This window comes from Pelobates fuscus, chromosome 11 (genome assembly GCF_036172605.1).
Source record: "Pelobates fuscus isolate aPelFus1 chromosome 11, aPelFus1.pri, whole genome shotgun sequence".
In the NCBI taxonomy this organism is placed as follows: domain Eukaryota; kingdom Metazoa; phylum Chordata; class Amphibia; order Anura; family Pelobatidae; genus Pelobates; species Pelobates fuscus.
The window spans coordinates 84611866-84634357 of NC_086327.1; the positions used below are offsets into that span (position 1 = coordinate 84611866).

Sequence of the window (22492 nt, forward strand, 5' to 3'; positions counted from 1 at the left end):
ATTCCAAGTCCAAGACGTGTTTTTGTTATAGCTATGAGTGTAAAGAGTTTGTGTGAGCCTGTACAATGCAATGTTACAATATAAAGTAGGATATAAATTAAGTGCAGATTACTTATAATTGGTCATTCTAAGAGCTCACAGTTAAAGCAATACACAAAAAAATGTGTTCTAGTGGTTATAGGTCAGGAGTCCCCTGCCAAATTTTAAATTTATACTGGAAGATAAAGACACACAAAACATGAAGGTGGTTACAGATGCTCTTAAAGATCCTGTCTGTTTGAGAGGACGTGGTTTGAACATCAGGCAAATGGATGCAAAGAAGTGAAGCTACGCTCTTACAAAGGCCCTATAAACAACTTACTGCTATTCCGCAAGAGATTATTGGGCTATAACAGAGGATGAAAGATGGCCCAAAATAACACATTGAGAAATGCTGATAGGGCTGACAAAGCTAACTTCTTCAAGCGTGTAGTGTATATGTCAAAGTTTCTACACCTGCAGAGCAGAAGCAAGATAGGGCAAATGACCGCTAGTCAGCACACAGCCTTCTTGGGCCTGATAACTTACCTATGACCCAGTATAAAGCCTACATGAGGTGGTGTCTGTTAGGATCCTTCCACATTTCAAAAATCGGTTTGTGATATCCGCAAGTTCGTACAAGGCTTAAGGGCCAGAGCGGTGCATGAAGACACCAAACTTTATTAATTTGCAGTTGTCCACAGTAGCTTGGCGGATAGACTGCAACATATGGAAACACAGCTGAGCAAATGAGGCTCAATATGGAGAATAGGTCATGTCACAATAGTGTGCACCTGAGGCGTGTACCAGAAATGTTTGTGCCAAATAGTCTGCATGCCTTCTTAAGCGTGCTCTCTTCTGCACTTCGGCACCAGACCTCCTAGCTGGCATATTCCTTATGGTCTGAGGGCATAGTCCTTATTAGATTGCACTATTTTCACATAAAGGAGGCCATTATTAGTGCATGCAGGCCAAAGAAGGATCTCCCAGCGGAGTACAAAGATATCCTGCTTTCATATCGCTCTGTCAGCCTTGACACTGAATAAGGGGAAGTTGGTTAAAGACACTACAGAGTCCCTGAGAAAACATTGTATCCCGTACCACTGGGGTTACCCGGTGCAGTTGGTAATCCATCGTAATGGCAAAACATCTAATGCTGCACACCAAGACCTGTACTCTTGGGGCCTAGAATGTGCTTCTTCTTCTTCACGCTCCCCTCCACCAGTGCCAAGTTGTCACCAGAGTGTAAAAGGGCACCCAACTGAGGTATTCTACTGGAGGTCTCCACTTGGAGCTGGGTACATAGAGGATGACTTCATTCACCCAAGGAACCAAGCAAATATACCAGAGTGGGTTCATGGCATATCTTTATTTTTTTTTTTTTATATGGGGACTCTGTTGGGGTCATGAGGCCTTTTTAACTCTGTTCACTTTATATTGTTACACTACTTCCTGAAATGGATATATTTCCATGTATTACGGTTGATATCCCCAAGATTTAGCTAGCTTTTCCACTATTCTATAACACAAAAACACAGGGTGGAGCTAGTAATACTTCCCTCTCTTCTTAATACAGCCAACAATGCAGAAACAGAAAGAGGGGTATACAATAGTGCCGGTTATCCTTATAACAGCATAAGTATTGTAGGATCTCCGTAAAGCACATTCACAAGAACAGAGCTTGTGAATCTCCTTAGGATCCTTTTTGGGAGATCCAACCCCAATTGAGATGATATAAGGGTGATCCAATTACCTCCCAAAAAACGGTAGATGCCAGAAATTTTACACTGTCTTGAACAAATGAAAATGTTATATAGGTATTTTCGTATTCTACAAGAATAAGAATTATTTTTTGATAATTTTGATTCTAAAATTCCATTTAACGAAATTAGTTTTGGATAGTTTGTCCGAATCAAATTCATTTTAACCACAACCGGACAAATCAAATGTACGTGATTTACCTCTGGAGTCCTATTCAATGACTCCATAAGTAAATCTCAGACAATCAAATTCATACGGTTGTGGACTAAAAAGGTATTTGGGCTTTGATTTTATATTCCTGGATAAACTTTTAAAAGTTAAGTATCAAAAAATATCTGTTTATGTAAAAAAAAAAAAAAATATATATATATATATATATATATATATATATATATATATATATGAATATGAATATATAAAAATATTTGAAAAAGTATTAAATTGTTTAAAAAGTTTATGCAAACATTAAACTGAGGCCTTGATTCGGTGAAAACTAAATTTTAAACAAGTCTAGTAAGCATTATCATGTATTCCCTCTAGGGGGCGTGTGTGTCTACATGTTTTTCTTATACAAAATATTTTTTTTACGTATAGCATAGCCTTTATGATAGGAGTTAATGTGTGTCTTAAAATGTTTACATTTGTTTGGACTTATATTTCATTGTATATATTTTTTTCCTTCAGTTTTATTTAGTAAATGGATTCTCATTCTTCAGTTATACATTTTTCAACCCATTTCATTGTCGTGTTCCAGGTAAGTTAAAATATTTTATTTTTATTACACATCTATGCTTGCCAAAGAGGACATCAGGGATCGCATATACAATTAATTTCATCAACTGTAATTAAGTTAATAAAAAGGATTGATCAAAATCTGTTCAGATTTGAATGGTAGAGTTCTGTGCTTTTTTATTTTTTTAAGCACTACAGTTCCAAATTTTGGCTAAATACCACGGCAAGCCTAGAAGAATCTGCATACTGCGACTCACCTGTTGATCAGGTATAAGAAAAGAGAGAACCTGTAGGCCAAAAATTTATTTTTCAAAAATTCCATAATGCACAGGCTAATGAAAGGTCATAGAGAATTTTTCAATTATGAGCGTACAGATGGATAGCATTTTTCTAGAGGCATAAGTGGGTTATGGGTCAATGCCGCAGTAGGGATAATTTGGGCCTGAAACCTTTCTGTCTACCTGAAAAACCATAAATGAACTCTAAAGCATTTAGAGCATAACAATTTAAAGCAGAGAGTCTAGTTACGGATCATGGGAGCTCACAAATGTTAGTCGATCAACATGCTTTAAAGGTTTGTTCGTTAAACTTGGCAGATGGTTAGTTTGAATCAAAAATATTCAGGCACATGCTCCTAGGCCATTCATTGACTTCTCCAAAGTACACTAAACTTCTATCTGACAATGGAACGGTTAAATGGTTGATTCATAGAAATCATACATTTGTGCACTCCTGCTAAAATAATAATATATATTTTTTAAATGTTGTTTATTTATTTTTAGACACTGTTCTTCCATTATGTTCCCTGATGATCTCAATACGGCCAGCGATATCAACCTGTTTCTTTGTCAGGTATATCTACAATCATTCTCTGCAGACCACTGGCTGGTCATGGATCATACAAGTTGCAGTGTGACCGCTGAGTGATTACAGTTTGACCCCATTAAATTCCTTCACAAATCTTCTTTTCTACAGTAAGTATGAACGGGTATGCCACAAAGTGCGAAGCAATTAAAGGTTAAATGGTTAAAGATGGATCTATGGATATCTCCTGAAACTTTGCTATTCAACACATGTAACTCTACTTAGAAATTATTAATAAAATAAGATGAAAGGTTAGCTGAGCTGCGGACTTTTCGTCACTCTGTAATTCATTCCACCTGTGTTGTAAGAATCTAAAGGTCATTTGCAGGGAAAGGTTTATTTTTTTTTTAGTTTTTTTAAAATTTGTGAATTAAGCACTGGGAAGTTAGTACCCTAGCAGTCCCTAAAAAAAACCTCCTTCTGTAATCGTCCCTCCCTTTTACTGGGCAGGACTAACATCACCCTAGTTAGAGTGACAAAATATTTTTCAGTCTTCTGCATACAGGACAGATAGGGATCAAGAGAGGAGACACCGGACACGTGGAAAGGGCTCCTACGTATTAATATCAAAAATTTATATCCATTATGTCAGACAGTCCAAAAGAAGGCTTAGCGCAGACCGGTGAAGAGTTGAATGCAACACCTACAGAAAATCCGTGTGCTGAACTCAAGATAGCCATGGAAAAATGGTAAGTAAACCCCAATAAATGGACATGGAAGAGCCAGAAATGTATATTGTATAGTGTAGAAGTAATTCACAACGTTCAGTTGTATTATCAACAAGACACACTGTTAGTTGAAAGCAAATAAAATGTCTAAAAATCTAAATAATTTTTTATGTAAGTTTCTCTCACCCCCAGCAAGTTTATTGCATTATTGTTTTGCTTTTCATTTTTTTGAATTTATTGTAAGCGAGACTTGGAAATCTTTGTGATGTTACAATTATGCATGAGTAACAATTGGTTAATGTCTCCAAATATTATATTTTGTCTTGTGAATTTCATGAGTTTCCTGGATAAACAAGCAAAAAAAAAAAAAAAAAACGCAAGCAGATCATGTTAAAATAACAAGCTCAATGTTTCCCAGTTAAATTAGCATGGAATTTTATAAAAACTGTAAATTTTATTACCGTGTTTATAGTTGTTGCTGTATTTAAAAAAAAACAAACAAACATTTTATATCATATCTGTCCCCGTAAGCATTAGCCTTTACGTTTGGTCAACGTGGTTTTTTTATTCACCACTTAGAAAGACTAAATCTGTGGGTTTAAAGCTTTTTTTTTTTTCAATTAGGTCAAGGGAAATAATGATGATGAAAAAATAAATCACAAATGAGAATGGAAGCATGAATAAAATCTATGTGGTTTATTTTGAATGGTCATACAATCTTAAACTCAGAATAAATAGTATTTCAAATTGGCAATATCTCTCTCTCTCTCTCTATATATATATATATATATATATATATATATATATATATATATATATATATATATATATATATAGTAATTTGTAATCTATAATATTTACTTAATGCAATGTGTGTGTATATGTATGTATGTGTGTATATATATATATATATATATATATATATATATATATATATACACATACATATGAATTGCATATGCTGAGAACATTATACTTTACTGAAAAAATAAATATTTTAATGGCATGAATTATGGCTGGCCTTTCGAGGTGACATACTTGTTTGCAAAATGATCCTAGTTCTAAACTGCAAGGTCGTTCCAATGACAGGTACGTTCTTCAGCTTGTGGAAAGATGGCAGATAGTGGACATTAATGGATGTTATGTTGCAATTTGGTAGAATCCATTGCTATTTGAGTAGATTAATAAATTTGTCAAGCCTGTTTAGCTTAGAGATCATAAATATATTCTGCATTAAATTGTCCGTTATATTTCTGAAAAAAAAAAATATATATATTTTTTTTTTATTATTATTTTTTATTTATTTTTTATTTATCTAAGATTTTTTTTTGTGTGTGTCATGTATTCCTGATGGTGGGTTTATGTTCCAGTTGTAAAAAACATTTTTATTATCCCAAAAAAAAATGATTACAAGGTTTTGATGCTGCTCTAAGATTATATAACAAGCATTTTTCCATGTTTCATAACATATCGCAGGAGGGGAGGGGGTTTCTCGAGGATAAAATAACAGCTTAAACAAAAGAAAACCTTAAAATCCTCATTAATGAAACGTTATTTAGATGGAAGGTGACAGACCGAGTCAATTCTTTTAGCTATTAACCCTTTCAGTTTCTTGGAGGGTTAAGTAAATGTGGGGGGATTTTGAGATTTTGAGCAAAGGACACATTTGGCTGGGATTAGCCAATCCTCTTTTTTTTCACAGATTTATTTTATCAGTGTTATCTCCCTATTACAGCACTAAAATGTGTATGGCTTTTAATGGTTATTTTATTTTCTAAAGTAGTATGTACTAGTAGAATATATTTACTACAGCATATTACAAAGAATTGAGATCTTGAAAATTCAGCCCAAACTAAACGAGTTGAAAAGAATCTCCACTTTGCCTTTTCCAAATCAAATGTATTTCTCTAATCACCACCAATTCATTTTTAGTGAATTATTATTATTATTAATATTATTATTATGTGATATATATATAGTGCCATCAAATTCCGCAGCGCTTTACAATGGGTGGACGAACAGACATGTAGTTGTAACCAGACGAGTTGGACACACAGGAACACAGGGGTTGAGGGCCCTGCTCAATGAGCTTACATGCTAGAGGGAGTGGGGTAAAGTGACACAAAAGGTAAGGATAGTATTAGACTAATGACAGATGCAAGAGAGGAATCAGTCGGAAGCTATTAACAGTTTAATTGATACGCTTTTATGAAGAAGTGGGTTTTTAATGATTTTTTGAAGGAGTGGAGACTTGGTGAGCATCTAACGGAGGAGGGAAGTGAGTTCCAAAGGAATGGTGCAGCCCTCGGGAAGTCTTGAAGGCGAGTATCAGAGGTGGGAGTACGGACCTTAGACGTAATCCTTCAGCAGAGCATAAGGGCCTAGACGGGACATACTTGTGTATTAGGGAGGATAGATAGGTGGGAGCAGCACTATGTAATTCCTGTGTCACAAAGCTTCAAGGGACACTATAGTCACCAGATACACTACAGTGTACTATAGTGGTTCTTGTGTCAATAGCCTACCCCTGCAGTATTATCACTGTAAACCCTTCCTTTTCTGAGAAACGGCTGTGTTTACATTAGTGCTTAGGGACACCTCCAGTAGCAGTCATTCAGATGGACACTAGAGCTAGTTCTGCAGAGTGTGCAGCACTGGTGTTCAGTGTCTCCATGCTCTGTATGGTGACGCTGAACTTATCCTATAGAGATGTATGGATTCAAGGCATCTCTATGAGGAGATGCTGATTGGTGCAGTGTGGCATTTTTCTGCGCATGCGCAATAGCCTCTCAAAGCATTGGATTGGCTGAGATCATCAAGACTGATGATCTCAGCCATGGAGGAGGAGCCAGACATAGCATGGGAAAAAAGGTGAGTAAAAACACATTTTCCATGCGGGGGATGAAAAGCTAAATCATTAAACACTATAGTATCAGGAATACATTTTTCTATTCCTGACACTATAGCGTCCCTGTGGGAAAGCATTGGATTGGCCAAGATCATCAAGAATTATGATCTCAGCCATGGACAAAGCAGTGTGGCATGGGATAAAATTAAGTGAAGTATCATTTTTAAATTTAGTTTTTTATTTTACAATCTTTATTGTACGTTTTTACATTGAAAGAAAAGGAGGTTCAGAGATGTCTAACAGAAATAAAAAGATCATATTAAAAAAATTACAAACTGTGCAAATTGACTGCCTTTATGTAGAGCGTGACATGGTCTTCCAAAAGAATTGTGTAGAATTTTAGTAAATAATATAACTAAGCCACCTGAGATAATATTGCAGCCATTGACATCAGAAAGCTGACAGTGATCGTACACTCAACTCTGGCATTAGACGGAGTATGACTCTCGCATATCCTTAGGGCTCACCTTGTTCCTCTGCTGATGTTTAACTAGATATACCACATGATATTGTATGAAAGAGTAGGAAGGAAGAGTGTAAGAGTAAAAGAGTAAAGCACTTGCAAGTTGCAACTCACACCCTCCACCCCCATCAGCCAGGTATTCCTGGTTAAGAATATGGACTTATGAGATGTACCCCCTCTCACATTTTGTCTGCCTCCCTCACAAGTTCTCCTTCTCTACTAACCATCTCTGTGGCTAGAAATGCAAACATCTCATGGGTACCATTGTTTAGTATGCTTTGTGCCAGTATCAGAGATAGTCTCAAAGCAAGGCTTCGCCTGCTTTATTTCTTCTACCCTGGAAATAACTGCTCTTTGGTGGGGTGGGAGCATCAGGGCTTTTCTAGAGGGAAGGCAAAAGAGATTTAGCTGCGTTCAACAAATGTCTCATAATTGAGTTCTTGTATTTTGAAATGGGCAAGGGGATGATGTGTAATAAGACATTTTTGAATTCAAAAAGTGGTGGGGAATCAAAAAGTTCCATCAGGACATCTCTTACCATCCATCAATAGAGCTGTCCCACTAGATATGCCGAATGCATCCCGCTCCCACCCAACATCTCCAGTAGCTGGATGAAACCGAAGAGAAGATCCTGTGCAGGTTCTCAGGAGTCTGATACCAAAGTGAGGGCAATTTATAATTAGTTTTCTGGAGCTGGCAACTAATTGAGCTTTTATGATTAAATATAAGGACTTTATCTGATTGGGACTTGGAGACTGTCTTGCCAAGTATTCTCACCCATGCTTGCTTAAACATGGAAGTCTTCTTCCAGCCATCCATCAGCAACTACTGGTAGATACTATAGCATATTCCTAATGCTATACAGTATTCTTCCTTTTTTTAAATAAATAAAAAATAAAAACTTGTAGCTTACTATGGCTATGACTCTGTATACATTTATTTTAAAATGTAATCTCCTTTAGATTATAATTAAAACACAATGATCATAAACACTTTTATATTAAATTATCACTTTCATTAAGAATTGATTTGTTCTGTCAACACACTGGAACGCCTACTGAATAGTATAAGTTAAATAGGAGTACAGTGAATAAGTAATCCAAGTATCATAGAAACACAGACACAGCAGTTCTATTTAGAGAAGTGGCTGTAAGAGAAGTACGTTAGTTTTGTAGTGTTTTACCTCCCAGAGGGGTGTTGATCAAGTTTCCCTTTGAACACATTATAAAAAGGAATACTGTATTAAAAAAAAATGCAAGTTTGTGTAATAAAAAGAAAAAAAGAAATACTTAACTCTGATTTATTGATTTATTTTACTGTAGCTTGTGTAGGGACCAGGAGGTGGCTGAGATTTATCAGACATAATTATATTAATTATAATTAATGGAAGCATTGTACATGTATCATACATCACTGTAAAACATGGTATATGTAGTTGCAAATAATTTCATTCATGAAAATACATGGGGAAAAAAAAGCTTCTCTGTTAAATAACATTAGCCACAGAAGGAAGGGCTTTTATTAGCACACCAAGTAGCTCAAGTCATGTTTAATTTAACAAAAATGTTTTTTAACAAATTAAGACACTTAAGGCTGCTGCACGTTAGTTCATCTACTTTAAAGATTCTCCAATAGAAAGCTATGAATATGCCTTTACAAATTAGTTAGGACATGTATGGCATGTACATGTACAAGATCTTGTACAGATAGTGGGATGTATTGCTTAACCCTGTGTGATGTCACCGAGCAGATGGGATGGACTTTTAGCTGCAGCAATTTTTTCGGGAACTTAGAATTAACAGAGATAGGATACATTTATCATCAAATTGATGTGTAAATATCCTAATACTTGAAATGTTTCTAATATTTCAGATCATTATACGTATGTCTTTAGAAAAGTTCTATAAGGGATGCTAATGGTGGCACATTGTAATGGAATTTTGTAACCGCTAAAGAAATCCTATACAAAAGGTATATGAGCTAAATCTGTATTTAGTGAAATTATAACTCCCGTGCTGTGTAGTGATTATGAATGAATGTCATTGTTCCAAATACCCATTGCTAGGATAAGCTTTAATTTCTAGTCTGATTGCAGTTTTCCTCTGCCTTACTTTATTGCTCCGTAGATAGATTTGTCTAACAGTGCTCTTACAGATACACGACCGGGGACGTACACTTAAGGTCAGTGACTTATTGCTATCACATGCTGTCTTCTCTCAGAGGTAAAGCTACAGTCGCTCATGAAATCAAATATATTCCGACTAGTAATAAGATATAGAAAGATTCCAAGAGTTCAAAGTAAGCAAACTATCTTTTAGGTTTTATAGAAAAAGTCTTGGCATGCACACATACTTTCAGTGATCAAGATAAAGCCTTTCTAAACAATAAAACTATAAATATGCAGAATTCCTGTCGAAAGGTCTCTACCCTTACCATTTGCAGGACCCAGCACCACTGTCATTCACACAAACACATACATGTATTTAATGGGACACTCCACTGCCAAAAAAAAAGTCAATCACCATTTAGTAGATATACCCCAATAAAAACGTGTGAATTTAATTGTGTATTTTTTTTTACATTGGAGCTTGGGAAAGCTGCAGATCTTTTGTCTGCTGCCTTTACAAGCCTTCTCCTTCTAATCCCACCCCAGACTTCCTGTGGCTGTCGAATCATAGACTTCCTGTGCCTGTCGAATCATAGACTTCCTCATGTAGCTCTCTGCAAAGCAGGTGCTCTGAGCAACTGCTGCCTTTTGAGTTTTGCTCCACTGAGTTAACCTACCAGGAAATAACAGGACCAGTTGTCTGATTGACACTCGGGTTGGTGTAATAAGGTTTATTTAGAAAACTGAAATTTTATTTTGAAATTTGCAAAAAAAAAAGGACATGCTCTTCACACATAAAGCACTTCAGAATGCTGGAGGTCTGTAGGGGTCTGGAGTGTCCATTTAACCACACACACAGGCAGTAGACACATACATTGCTTGCTACTTTACTCAGTCTTAACTTGACAATCCAACAATATCCAACATACTTACACACACAAGCATGCATAGGCACACACTTACATCATAGGTGACAACAGTCCTGAATTTTCCAGGAAAGTCCTGCATTTTGGGGTACTGTCCCAGAAAAAAATAGATCTATTGATCCTGTAGTACATTATCAAAATGCCAAGTTCTTCAACAGAGCCCAATGCCTGGTTTGCTTGAGGGGGAGGCTGTAAGTCAGTCTGGCCCTCTTTAGGCCACCTGCCCCACACTATCTTTCCTGGATATATTAACACTCTATAACAGACTAACACTGACAGATTCAAACTGACACAGAAATATATTGGCACTTATACACAGACTCCCACTGACACACATGCATTGACTTTCAAACTAATACTTGCATATAATGCACCATTGGCCACTTTAGATTTATGTTTTGGCTGAGAAGGCCACAGACATCTACTTACGGGGAATGGCAAGATACAACAAATTCAACCTGGCAGCAATAACAAATTGGTATTTCCTCCCCATCACAGCAGAAAGGACAGGCAACATAACTGGGATGCTAGTATAAATCGGAATGCTCACTCCTGGGTAACAGCTGTCTAACCCAATAAAAATGGTGGGAGTGTTACGCTGCCATGCTTATTTATTACTTTAAAATACAAACTATTATACAGATTTTCTTTAAAATTGTATGCAGATTTGTAAAATGCTACATACAGCCACAACACACAGTACTTTCATCACAAAAAATAAAGACATAGACCTGTGGCAATGAGAGTGCCTCCGTAATACAAGTCCTACAGGAGCAGAAAAAAGGCAGAACAGGAGTCCCTTAACTTAATACCACCAACACGTGAATTCAAACTCAAGTGAGCAGGGAAAAATGCACGCTAGGCTGCTGCCCACTCACTTAGTGCAAGTGTTTTCTACATGGCCCTAGTACCTTTAGTGTAGCGTAAGCATGTCTAATGACACGCTCACGCTAAGCTTCTTCCACAGTTCCCTGGTGTCCTCAAAACCGGGACCGTGAATACAAACTTGGGACAGCAGGGCAGGACCCTATAATCATAATAACTGGAGGCCTGTAACTTGCCTTTGTCAAGTTCATAACAAAGATAAAAGAAAGATTGGTAGGACTACCAGTAGTGACCGTGCCAACCCATTGAAGGGGATCACTTTATTGGAATTTGTGATTTATTTTTTCAACAGCCTAGCACTCTGTTTGAAGTAGAATTCTTTTTTTATGACATACCTCTGTTTTTGTGATGATGATATCAATTTAAAATATTTTAGTTTTCCCACTGTGTGCATTTTCTCATCTGAATGTAAGTTACATAGCGGTAACATCTCCCCAGAAAGAAGTTGAAATTATTATACTACTTGTATATTATATAAATGTTCTTTTAAGAGGTTGCAATAAAATTCTTAAAATTCTTAAAAGCTACTAACTACTAAAAGCTCTTGTGTAGCAATCATGAAAATCATATGTCCAGAGTGTCTTATATCTGGTGGAGCTCAGCTTCCATCCTTAATAGCAGGCAGAAACTCCTGGTAGGCATCCTTGAATTGAGAAAGAGGTGGATGTAGTGAGTGTAAATTAAGGGGACATTGCACTGTGCAAATACTCTCGCTGCTTCGAGAGACCGAAGCTTAACATTTACGATTCTATAGTTAGCTAGTCCACACAAGTATTGTTCCTATAAATAGAAGCTGAAGTATTTAGTGTTCCAATTTATGGCACCACGAACAAACCTCTTAAAAGTCAGATTGTATGCATGGCTGTTATGCATTGTCTCTTTGACAGAACTTGTATGTAGTTTTCGTCTTACAGTTTATGGTCGGTTGCTTATATGTCATTCCACGTGCCCGCTGGCAATAGAAGATAATAAAATGTCTTCCTCTTCTCTGTGGCATGCTGCTACTTGGATATTCAGTTGTCCTCTGACTAATATTCACATCTTTGCATATAGTCCTTATAAATTAGAAAGACACTTGAAAGGGGCTATATGGACTGTTGTTTATGGACTATTGTAATCTTTACATTGTGAATCAAAAAACTATTCAATAAAACAATCTCTTTTACCTTAAAGGACCACTCCACACCCCTAAAACACTTCAGTTTAGGATTTATTCAGTAAACCGCTAATGTTGGCAAAATGTAAACTGAATTCATTATTCACAATAAATTTCTAAACTGTAAGTATAGTGGAGCTGGAGTTTTTTGTCCTGAATCTGCTATTTATGTTTCCATCTTGTGATTTGGGGTACAATTTACAATTTACTTGTTATTTAGTAAATAGGCCTCAGTATGGGGCATAAGTCTCACGTCTGTTTAGGAGTTAAAAAGCAAAGGAATAATGTGATCACTATATAGTAAATGTATAGCCGCTCGCATATAGAAAAAAAAATGATAGCTTGCTGGTAGAACTTTTTACTTTTTTTTTACATTCGTGTCCAAACATTTACAATGACATGACTGATAAGGCGTATAGACCTTTATCACCTTGATAGTTACGATGTGCATGCAGCAAAATTGGGTATTATGGGATTATGTGTATTTAATCAGAAAATATATTGCTTTAAACCAAGCCTGGAAATTTGCAGATGGTAGCGGAGAGATTTAGAGAGAGATTATGCTAGTTTAAACAACCAATATTACTGTCCTATACTTGGTAGCAATGTGGAATAATAGTTTTGCCTACGTGATATACAGTATAATTAATTAAACGTACATATCTTTAAGGGGAGAGCAAATTCCTTCCTGTAAATTATCTAATGTTCTTTGCGGAACAAATCAATTATAGACTTTTCTAGATAAAATTATATAATTATGAATTGTAGAGCAAAAAAACGGGTCGCAAGAGTATTCTGAGAACGGACAGCAACTGATATAATCTGCCCTTCGGTGGGTCCCCGCTCAGATCTCAAGCTGGTTTTAGCTCATCTTGTGCCATTACAGAGAGAACATCTCTGAAACATATAATTATGAATTGTATTTTGCCTATGATAAATATTCGTGTTACCTTGTCAAAGCATTTTCTGTATATTAAACCTACTACATGCCATGGCTATTCAGAACGAGAATTCAATGTTCTGTGCCACTTTCCAGCCTGACAGTCACAACCAAAATTGCTGCTGACCCATATTTGCTGGGCATGTAACCATGGCAACAACAGGCTGGCTCATCTTTATAAAGGGTTGATCTGATTCTATCTCCGCAACTGGCTTTGGCCTGCTGGCATTAGAGAAAGAGCATTTAATGCCACGGAGCTGCTCACAGACAATTTTCTTTACGTCATGGGATTGCATGGAAAATTTAAGGGGACCTGTCACTCTCCAGGATTTGTGAGAATTGAAAAATGAAATGAAATGTAGTCATCCAAACCCCTTTATCCTGCAAATGGGTGCCTCCCTTTTGGTTCCCTGTCGGTCAGTGTTACGAGCTCTGTCCTTTGCACCCACCTTTTTTTTTTTTTTTTTTAAAACCTCCTCTAAAATGCTAGCCCTGGCTGTGCCGGGACAGAATTTATTTAAGTGTTAATATAAATGTAAAATAATATGGAGCATGTACTGAAAAATGCTTAAAGGGACACGGTGAGCATCAATGCAACTTTAATGCATTTGATAGGTTTTGACCTTTTATGCTCTATGCTAGGGATCGACCGGTATTGATTTTTTAGAGCCGATACCGATAATCTGTGAACTTTCAGGCCGATAGCTGATAACTTACCGATATTCTGTACATTTACCATTTTGAAAAAATGATTTTATTATATAAGGTAAATGCACAAAATATACATGCCACGTGTAGTGGATGCAGTGTGTTTAGACAGGGGAGCTGTGTGTGTGTAGTGGATGCAGTGTGTTTAGACAGGGGAGCTGTGTGTGTTTGTGTAGTGTGTGTGTGTAGTGGATTCAGTGAGTGTGTATAAAATGAATGTATAGTGTGTTTGTGTAGAGTGTATATAATGAATGCATAGTGTGTGTTTGTATGGTGTGTGTAAAGTGAATGTAGTGTGTGTAAAGTGAATGCAGTGTGTGTGTAGTGTGTGTATATAATGCAGTGCGTGTGTGTGTTTCTGTAGGTATGTAATTTGGGGGAGAGGGGGCATTTTTTATTTACATTTTTTTTATTTATTTATTTATTTATTTATTTATTTTTTAGTCCCCCTCCCTGCTTCTTACCTGGCCAGGGAGGGGTGATATGGCATTCCCTGGTGGTCCAGTGGCATGGAAAGTACAGAGGGGGCCACCAGCAAGCTCTTATTTTCCCTTCAGCTCCCCTGTGTAAATCTCGCCGCCTGTGTGCAACACGGAGCGTTGCCATGGTAAACCGTGGCAACGCTCTGACGGCCGCGGGACTTGCGAGATTTATACAGGGGAGCTGAAGGGAGCTGCTAGGAAGGTAAGTAAGAGCTTTGAAAAAGCAAAAAAAAGAAAATTCTGCCCCATATACCCGCCTCCTTAGCCACGCCCCCTCACTCCAGAAAAAGACTTCCCTATGAAATGCATGTACACAGCCCAGCCACAAACAGCACTGAATGATCTTAACTGTAAAACAACCTGCAATAGAAAGAGATGACAAACAGTGAAGACACATAGTCAGGATATCAATACTGGTTTAAAGTTTCTGTGACTGTCTGCAGTCAGGTTGTGAAATAAAATTAGCTCACTCAGTGGGGTTGGAGATGAGACTGTGTGCATACATTTGATAAGGAAGACTTTCTCGCATGTTGTGGCATTTTGCTAAACTTTTGTGTGTGTGTAAAAACTGTAAAGATTTGATCATGCAATGGAATAAAGCATGGTATTGAGGCCAAAGTCTAAATGCATTAAAGTTTTACTGGTGCCCGGAGAGTCCCTTTCACAAATATTCAGTGGTGGAAGTGACAGGGGGGGAAAAAGTGTACATTTTAGAGGAGTTTAGATATAACATGCCAGATAGGCATGCCAAACTATTTGTGATGAAACGGTAATCTGTAAAAGCGGCTGCCTTCCAAGTTAAAACTTGATCTTGCTCAATCCAACATTGTGGAAGGTTAATGGAAATGACAAATTTTCATGTTTGTTTTTTTTCTGGGAAAAATGATTAACTCAGTAGATGGGTTCAGTATACACCAATAATTAAAACATTTAAGTTAATACATTTTTATTATATTTATATTATTTATTACATTTGTATTATTCTATTAATTTATTATCATAACCATTTGTCCACCGGCCACTTGTGTTGCCAGTGGCCAAATAAGAGAGTTATCTACTAAACACCTCCCTAATTTACTATCCTCTATATGGAAATCCCACATAAGTGTCCCAAATTAAGGAGGTATCTGCTAAACAGCTGGAAGATCAAAATTAAAAATAAATCTATTTTCTTAATTTTGGTTTCTCATTGTTCCCAAATTAACGAATTACTGTAATGTATGGAAGAATTGCTTTCATCGTAATGCAATTTGCGACTCATTTGATCCAGTAATCTGACGATTCAATCATTCATTATTTGGACGACCCGCCGGACTGGCCAATTTTCAGCCTAATTGTTTTGTTGTTCTCAGAGCAGTGGGCTATGTTTCCATCATATAAATTAAAGATAACAACTTACTGAGTAAAAGAAAGATAACTTAAAGAAATACTTTGAACACCATAACAACTTCATCAGAATTAAGTTGTTATGGTGCGAGTTGAAGGGGTTAAAGCATTTAACAAAGTTGTTTTTCTTAGTCTTGACTCAGGTGCCTGATCACTCAGCCCAGCTACATCCATTGGAGACCGAGGCTTGAATCAGAATGTCTTGGTCTTAAAGCCACTGATCAATAGCTCGCCATTCATAAAATGACTTGATTTTTTCTTTAAAAAATAAATAAATAAATAAATAATTATTTTAAATATACAAATTTATGTTTAACTGCATCTGCATTAGATATGGGCATTTATAAAAAATAAAATAAAATAAAACAAGGCCCATGCACGGTAGTTTAGAAATATTGGTCTCTCAGACCTCTCTCCCAGAAGGCCTTGCAACCACAACTTGAATAACACTTAGTACATATCTGTGGGGCGAGCTGTAATAGAAGCGTGCTTCTCTTTTTAGTTTTCATGATGTAAGCAGTTACTTGGCACCCAAAACCTTTTCGCATGCCTGACTGCCTTAACACAGCCTGACAGGGAACTTTGCCTGTTTATCGGTTAGTAACACCCCAGGCCAGACACTCCCAGTATAAAGCTAACAGCAGCCTGGGGTGACCGTGACTAATGGCGGGGCCTTGCTGAGTCAGCCTCGGCCTCATTAGCTAAGGACAATGAGCACAAGATAGTCAAGGGGCAGTTATGCAGGGCTAATGCGGAGTCGAGTTATGTATTACAACCCCAGACTGAGAGCAAATTTAATTTCACTTCAGAAGTTCAAACAAATACTTTTGTCTACTATCTAATAGTTCTCCAACAAAATGCAGAGCAGGTGCAGGGTTATTTCTAAACCTCATCTCCAATAATCCTTAGATCTATAGTTAAATTAATATATCCAGTTGAAGCATTCCGCCTTCTAGAACGTTTTATATCAGCAACAACACTATTCACTATCTACTAATGCATGCAGGGAGTAGGCAAACTGTAGATTAGGACGGGAAACCAGTTTTTGCTCCAATAACGCCACCTAATGGCTAATCCTAGAAGTGCAAGATCTTTTATTCATGGGTCGGTAGAATTAAACTATTTTTTGGAACTCATGGATATTTGTCATATGTTTAGTAAACATTAAAATGAATAATTTAACTAATTTAAAAAAAAAAATCATCCTTGAAATACCAACATCATATTTGTACATTAATGCTATGAAATATGGACCATAATACATATGACAATTGCTGAATGTAGAGTGACACTATAATAGGATAGTTAAATGCATAGTCCTTGGCTTCCTACTTTCAGTAAGGTACCATATGCCCAACACACCCCTCCTCCCCTCACAGCGCTGAAAAGGTTAAAAACCCTTTTGTTACTTACGGGATTCCAGCGCCGATGTCCGTCATCACTATGTCAGACACAGCCTCTGCATCTCCTCCTCCGCCAACTAGTGCCGCAAACTCATTAGGACTTCCCCATTGGAAAGCATTAAATCAGTACTTTCTTTAGGAGTTTTAGCTAACGTTAGATGTCCTCATGCAAAGCGTAAGGACGTCCAGCGTCCGTTGGTAGACGGCAACTAGAGGTGGAGTTAACCCTACAATGTAATTATTGCAGTTTCTCAGTGAGATGAAGTGGCCTGGGTGCCTATAGTGTCCCTTTAATGGAAAACTGAAAAAGCATAATAGATCTATTGGAACTCCACCCTCCTGAAAAGTTAATCCCCCTGGGGCATATACTACAACTCTGAAATGCTGGAAGCAATATTCATAGCATGTGGCCAGCGAGACACAGATATCTTACTTGGTCTGGCTGAACAGCCTGTAAAAACAGTCCTTAAAATCTAAAATTCCACATGACACATAAGATGGATTCCCAGTTACTCATGACCCATTGGATTCCTGGTGCCCTGTGACCCCTTGAATGTTTGTTCTCCTAGTAAATGTCTGTGTTGCTATGCCTGCTTGTGAGGATGGATTGTACATGCTTGAGGGAGTGCAGGGCTGTACAGGGAGATCTTATGATCTCCCTGCTGGCTTGATGAGTGCTTGCTCCAAGCCGCAGCTCCAAACCTGGGCTGTAGGTGACAGTCTTGGCTGTCTAATGGGTTATCCGGCTCGGTAAACATAGGGGAATATTTTAGATTCTGGTATGACGCCAAACGTGAAGCTATTGTAAGTCTCCCTGGTGGTTGTCTCATTAACATCCTCTATGATTATAGGTATACTGACTGACAAATGAAAACATTACTTTTTCTCATAACATAATGAGATGCAGTGGAGTTGGTACTTAGTGTCCCTTTAAGTGAAAAATGGTTAAGTGGATAAAAAGTAACAAAGAATGTAATCATTAAATCTTTTTTTTCTGGCTTTTGTTTGTGGGGATATGGTCTTAGCCTAGAGGCTGATGTCTGTTGTTGAAATGAAAGAGCAGCATGTTATCCGTTTGAGGTGCCCTGGTAGCCACTGCTGATCTCTATTCTATTTCCAAGTTGAGCAGGAAATGAAGAGCACAGTTAGGCCTCCAGGATATATCTAAAGGAATGTTGGTAACACTGCAGATGGAAGCGAGGCTGTGGCTCTGGGAATGCAAGCTTCAGGTTTTCAGTGTTCAAAGTATGCTGTTATTTTTCCCTGGGTTTTTATACGTCATATTAAAGGAACACTTCAAGCACAATAGCCAACAGAGCACTGTGGTGGTTATGGTTCCAGGAGGACTATGGCGTAGTTCCAGTGTAATTTCTCAAACTATTTTAAAGCGGTTTGACAATTTCCAGAACCCACGTTCAATCTTAAACTGTTTTAATGGAGGAATGCCTCACGGGACACCATAGCCAATTCAATGAGGTGAAATGGTTATAGTGCCTAATGGCCCTTTACAGGCCTCCGAACATTTTAAAAAGACAAAGAGGGACACTTTAATTTAAGGGTATGGATCTGGCCAGAGGCTGGGCTGTCCTGAGAAGTTTTAGGTGACTTACTAGTAACGTTTTATGTAACTTAAATGCAATTTAGAACAAGAACAATGTATCTTATTGACAAATACTGATTTCTAACATTTATTGTAGTTTTTAAAGACACACTATTGTGAGTATTTGTGATGTGGAACTCTGTTATACACTCAGACACACCAACAATATTGAGCTCTTTGAAAGGATGGACAGAGAGATTTGGAACCAAAATAGGGACTGCCCCTCCTAAATAGGGACTCTTGGGAAGTATGCCTTTAAGAAAGAAAAAAATATAAGTTTATTTTAGAATGAAATTTCCATCTAAAGCAAAACCTTTACTTGTAATCATCACTGTGTCATTCAATAGCCCTCCTCATTACATTATATATTATAACTGTTGCATGCGTGGCACTGGCTTCTACAGAGTCCTTGAACATTATGAGGGCATGTTCACCCAGGAGATGCAGAGTGTTTTCCACTTGCCTAATTTACCTTGAAGTCCATAAAGTTATCGATGGGACATCAAACCTCAAGGTGGTGCTAGTGAAAACCTTTTTGTGCATTGAAAGAAAAATATTGGTGTTAAAGGAACACTGTTATAAATACACTTTTTATTTTTTTTAAATAAAGAAGTTAAACTAACCTTCATCAGCACCATCCTGGGGTGCCACCCCTCTTCTCCTGAGATGCTGCTGATAGATAATATCATGCCAATCCAATGCTTCTCCTATAAAAACACTGGAGCCCTTTCGATGAATGCATTGCGTGCCTTTCTCTGGGGGCTTCTGTGTCAATTGACCAGGTTTTTCCCTGCAATGTTTTACATTGCCAGGTTAAAATGACAGGGCACTGCACTTAGACAATTTAATTGAGAAAAAGTGGTCTGGGTGACTATAGCGTCCCTTTAATTTTGCTGATCTTGTGCTTGTATAAACACACAGTAATAAGACCTACAAGTAAATCGCCTGCGACTCTTGGGTGGCAACAATGGCTATGGTATTTATCATCCTTAATGTATCTGGCAAACCAAAAATGCCAGCTAGATCCTATCTAGAGTTGGATCACTCATTAGACGGCTACCTAGAGCCTGGTCGGCCCCTGTCTCAGCCTGGAGCTCTGGCCATGAGCCAACATTAATATATTTCCAAAAAAATCCTCTTTTAAACAAGTAAGATTTTAGGGTACAGGTACACAGTACACCTTGTTCATTTGTTTGGTCTTTGTTTTTGCAGTGTGACAGAGAAAGGTCAAGAAAGCTGCCAGGAATTAATTCAAGCCTACAAAGAATGTATGAAATCACTAGGATTGCAAATCGAATGAATTTACAGGTAAATCGGCACTTATAAATACTTATAGAGTGTATGTTAGTCACGTTGTGTTTTTAAAATCAGTCAGATGTCTCTGATGGTGTAGTCAATTCTTTCTGATTGTGAAATACAAATACAATAATATACAGGCAAAGGTGGAAACAAAAACAAAAAAAAGTTTAAATCTAGGAAAGAGATTTTCTTAGTGTGTGAGAAGTAAGATGAACCAAAAAGACAATTATCAGAAACCTATTTTTGTGTTCCTGTATTAACTTTGTTTTCAAAGCCTAGTATTAATACACAAACCTTATTTCAGAAAGCAAAGGTCCCCAGACTCCATAGATTTATCAAACCTGAATAAATGAACCACCAACCCAAAGGAATCTCCTTTTAATCTAATATTTTTCTAGTAGGTGCGAACAAAGTCTGTATGTATAGGTTACCGCAGTGGTTCTCAAAGCAGTCCTCATGGCCCACCAACAATCCCGGATTTATGGGATTTCCCTTTTGTATTTCAATGGAGATACTGACAAAACCTGGACTGTTGGTGGGCCAGGAGGATTGGTTTGGGAACTGGGTTAGAGTAAGCTTTCAAAGATTGTCAAAAAAGGTTGTAATCTACGCCTTCGTTTGGCATTTCTTAAACATATTGTGTTACTGAGCTCTGGTAGATCACAAAATATACCATACAGGTCAAAAACTGTTTGCAACGGCCATACCCAGTACAATCTTTAAAATTGTATCACAATACAACAGTGTTTAAGTTCCAGGGAAAAGACATGCAAATGTAATCGAATATTGGCATTGACACTCAGTAACATATTTTTCCAAACCATAATAATCTTGATGAATCTTGGGATCCTTTAAGGCATTGGAAATTGAACTGATTTAGACAACAATAAGTGTAATTAAGAAAATAACAAAATATTTTTACTGTTTTATGTCTGTTACTTTACGTTTGTGATATTACTAATGAGTAAAAAAAAAAAATTGCCCCCCTCCCCCCCCGGCCCCTGTACTCAGGTCCATCAAGTTCAGCCTTCCACACATCTGTTTCTGCAGTTGATCCAAAAGAAGGCAAGAAAAAATATAGTCTGAATACAGTATGAAGCCATTTCCAATTGTGCCACAAACCGGGAATAAATTACACATTGATTGCAAAATGGCAGCCAGATATCTCTGTGGGTAGAAACATGGAAAAAAGGGATACAGCTAGGAGCTAAAAGAAAACAAACAGGGGGCGGAGCCAGCGGCCGACAAGAGCATACGTGCTGCAAGAGCGCTCCGCTACGACAAGCCTGAAAAAGCTATCAAACAAACCCAAAATCGCTCGGTTTGCAGCAAAAACGCACTGCCAGTATGGGGAAGAAGTCCAGACGCCAGGGACCCGTCAAACCAGCGGGATCCCAGGACATTGGCGATCTCCTACTCCAGCCTTCCAGAGCCTCGGGCACGGCCGCACCTAAAGAAAATGGCGACTCGTTTTCAGCCTCCTCCGAAGAACGGGCTATGGACGAGCTGGACGAGATCCCAGCCGCAGGGGGGGGCTCCATTACACATCCTCCGATGAAGATAATGAATTGACAGTTACCAAAGGCGACATTAAGGCGCTCCTCCGCAACATCTGAGGGCTATTTGCGGCAGACATCGCCATAGTGCGAGAAGACATACACAAAATGGAGGGACGTGTTACTGCAGTCTAAATAGACACACAGGGACTCTCCTCCAGATACCAAACAATGGAGGCCCTGACAGCAGAGCTCCAACAAGCCCAAGCACAACTTATCACTCGAATGGACACTATGTAAGACAGGCACAGGAGCAGAAATATTAAGATCAGAGGCATTCCTGAGTCAATCACGCCCAGGGAGCTGCCCCACTATGCCAGGAGGCTGCTGAGCACAATACTAAACCCCAGGCAGACCAAACAAGTCCTGGTGGATGGGATATTCCGCGTACCTAAAGCTACGAAGGCACCGGCGGATTCCCCAAGGGACGTTATCGTCCAGTTCCAGACAAGATCAGCGCAACTACAAATAATGGCGGCAGTGAAGGGACAGCCTGCCTATTCCTTTGAAAATACTCACCTTGTATTCTTTCAGGATCTATCCAGACCTACGCTGCTATGGAAAAGCCCGTTTAAACCTCTGACCTCGACACTACGCACCCACTCAATACCATACCGATGGGGCTTCCCC

General features: G+C 38.0%; 1 long non-coding RNA gene across 1 annotated transcript in view; it reads left to right on the forward strand.

Moving 5' to 3' along the window:
- Positions 1–3901: 3901 nt before the first annotated feature.
- LOC134577066 (uncharacterized) overlaps positions 3902–22492 on the forward strand; it is a 34295-nt gene continuing 15704 nt past the window's right edge. Inside the window, exons 1-2 of the long non-coding RNA XR_010085917.1 lie at positions 3902–4064; positions 20220–20315. This is a non-coding gene — a long non-coding RNA (uncharacterized LOC134577066). The remainder of the gene's footprint in view (positions 4065–20219; positions 20316–22492) is intronic.